Here is a 3,773-nt window from a genome sequence, read left to right on the forward strand (position 1 = left end):
ACACAATCATTGTAACACCTCTAACCCGTATCCGCCGTCAGAATGGAGTTACGAGGCATTACCGATCATAAAACAATTCAGAACAAACTTTCATTACAAGTTAGTCCTATATTATTATTATTATTATTATTTTTGTTTTTAAAACAACCAAACTAACACGTTTCGTTATTCCATATATCTTGTTAACTCAATGTAAACATATAACCATAAAAATCAAATGCTTAAATTATAATCCACTATACTTCGTTTCATAAGTACATTACCAAACATTCCACACATATATAAGTCTAAGTATATTCATAAATACATATCAAAATAACCGAACCAATAAATTACTCACAAACCAATTAAACATGATCATATCATTTTACTCTTTTTTTGTCAATAAAAATTCACTATTCATTTGGTCATTTATTTCAATGTATTACTCAAATATAAAATTAACTAATAATCATACTAAACTCAAGATTAAATTTACTTCATTTAGCCCTATCATTTCATATATATATCCTATCACGAAAATAAAATTAATTAACATATAAATTAACTATAATTTACCCTCAAATTTAAATCATTACGAACATATGTTCTCATTTACATATATGCATATTTCATATCAACCTATCTCAATAAATAATTCATAACACATCAAATTATTGAATGACATAACCGAATTTACATTATAAGTAACATTAATACTTTGCCGATTTATGAACAACCATATTAAATTCATATACTCCATATCTAGAGCTCATGTATTTAAATTATTGTAATGCAAGTCATATCTTCCCAATATATCAAAATAAAACCACAACCAAAATATTTATATCTCTAAACAATCATCATTCAACTCACTTCCAAAACACGTGACCAATCATCTATATATATATACAAATGCCGAACTACTAATAAAAAATACTCCTTAACTCATTTCGACATTCATTCAAATATACTTTTAACTAAAATTTTAAACCTTTACTAACACATAAGAAACATAATCAAATCATTTTAATTAAAGGTAGTATAACAAACATAATTCATACTATTATATGCATATCATAGCCGGATCACTCCTACCACGTCAAAAATCATCAATTAACCTCAATGTACAAAACAAATATCACATATACTATTCATCCATTAAACTTATTATTTCCCGAATATAATCATGCATTTAGTTCACTTAACGAATAATCACATAACCATTACGACATGTTTATAATATAATTATGAAATCAATTCACTTTATCCTAATTTATATATTATACATATCAATACTCGACTAAATCATTGATAAACCGTAATTTATACATATTTTTACCCCATGCTTAACACATTTTATGGATGATTTCTCCTTAGATTTGGAGAATTCGATGCTCCTAATCCTTTAATTTCATGTTCTATACTTAGGTGAGCATAGGAGAGTAAAAAGAATGAGAAACGGGCCAAAAATGGAGAAAATGGACCCACATGGGAAAACAACACGGCCTGGACTTCCTCACACGGGTGTATTATACGGCCGTGTCAATTTGGCAGGATCGAAGCACGACTTACACGGGTGGATCACACTCCTGTGCCCATTTATCAGCCTTGACCACGGCCTTAAGTAATCGCACACGGGCGTGTCCCTACCGAACCCAAGTTTAGTCCAATTCGGAAAAGGCCAATTTTGAGGGCTCTTAGGCATTCCAAAGCCTATTTAAACACTTGAGGAGGCACTTAGGAAGGGGGACACAGAGTAGGAAGCAAGGAATTACTCAAGGAAAGCCGATTGATCCATCTCAAAAGCCGGATTCATCATCAAGACTGGAGATCTCCCTTCAAGTTCCTTTAGGAGTTTTGGGTTTTCTTATGTTTTGTTATCTTTATGCTTTTGAGATGTTTTCTTTCATAAGTATGAACTAAACCCCTAAATACCTAAGGGGAATGAAACTTAAGACAGATCTTGCTATTATTATCTGAATTATATGATAAATATTTGACTTGTTCTTAATTATGTGTTCTTAATTCTTGTTTTGATATTCCAGGATATTGGTTCAAGTTAAGCTCTTATTCAGAGGAGGAATAGACCCTGTCTAAGAGTAAATTTGTCATAATTAAGCGGAGTTGATTGTGCGCCTAGAGATAGGGTGACAAGATTTTGCCAGATTAGGGTTAAACCTAATAAGGGAATCCAGAGATCGAGTTAATGCAATTATAGGGTGTTAATTAGAAAGAGATTTCAATTATTCAACCTAGGGTTAGACGTTATTAGTCTTGAGAGAGATAATAATATAACTTAGGGATTTCTACGGATCAAGTCAAATGAATAAATCGTCTAATTCAGAGTCAAATAAAAGTGAAGTCTAGGTGGATTTTTCCTTAGGTATTGTCTCAATCAATCGAATTTTCCTAAAAGTATTTTTCCCAAGTTTTCTTTCTGTGCATTCTTAGTTAGTAATTAGTTTAGACAACCAAACCTCTTAAATTTTAGGCTAGATAATAAAAAGGAAGTAAATACTAGTACTCGTAGTTCCTTTGGGTTCGACAATCCGGTCTTGCTGAACTATACTACTGTTCGATAGGTACACTTGCCTTAATCGTGATAATAAGTTAGTCTTAAGAACGTTTCATTTATAAATCTTTAAAACCTGTTACGAATATCACGCATCAATCATATAACCAAAACACCATTCAAACATGTCATAGATTATACTTACCATAATATATTTATTTTTTGTCAAAATAATAAATCAACAACTAATCTAATAACCAAGCCGAACCATATTGCCAATTACCACACATTCAAAATTACTAACCAGACGTATCCATAGCTTAATCAAACTTAAACCAAACTTAACATGAATAGACAAGCCATTTTCGCATGGCTTTTATATATACAAACCAAAATCCAATGCTTCCAAATATTATCTAGCCTATACATGCCATAGATCCGAAATTTAGCTTAAAAAAATACCGAAAACGGTCAATAGTGTGATAGACCTTGCTGACGATCTCCGAGCTCGTAACCAACTTCTAAAATCTATAAACAGCAAACAAACACACACAATAAGCTATCATAACTTAGTAAGTCATAAGCAAATAATAACTTAAAATTTATAACAACTCGACTTAACCAAAATAAATTATGCTAACATAATCAGATTTATTTCAAGATCACAATTTCATATGTATCATATATTTCTATATACAATTTTACCTTAGCCGAACATATACATATATCTATTATCAAGGTAATATTCAATTTCAAACCTTAGTACCATTAGATAGCCGAATATACATAACCCACATACATATATATCCATGAACCATTTCATAAATATCCATATAATATAATCAAAAAGGCCAAATACATTTTCAATATGCATATACAAAATTTCCATTTCCATTATACATGATTTATAACACATATCGAGTAACTTACTTACCTTATTTCAAATAAGTATTAAGCTATCACATACCTGATTACTTTAGCTCGTTTTATCCATTCAATCATAGTTATCATTGCCTGTTGAACAATTCAGAATTGGATAGGACACTCAGATAATCACATATATCGTACAATGCCAACGTCCTAGACGTGGTCTTACATGTAATCACATATCGATGCCACTGTCCCAGACAAAGTCTTACTCGAACACATATATTAGAGTCACATATCGATGTCAATGTATAAAACGTGGTCTTACTCGCACACATATATCAGAATCACATATCTATGTCGACGTATAAAACATGGTCTTTCTCGCATACATATATCGGATTCACATGTC

Source organism: Gossypium arboreum, chromosome 6 (assembly GCF_025698485.1).
Source record: "Gossypium arboreum isolate Shixiya-1 chromosome 6, ASM2569848v2, whole genome shotgun sequence".
Taxonomy (NCBI): Eukaryota; Viridiplantae; Streptophyta; class Magnoliopsida; order Malvales; family Malvaceae; genus Gossypium; species Gossypium arboreum.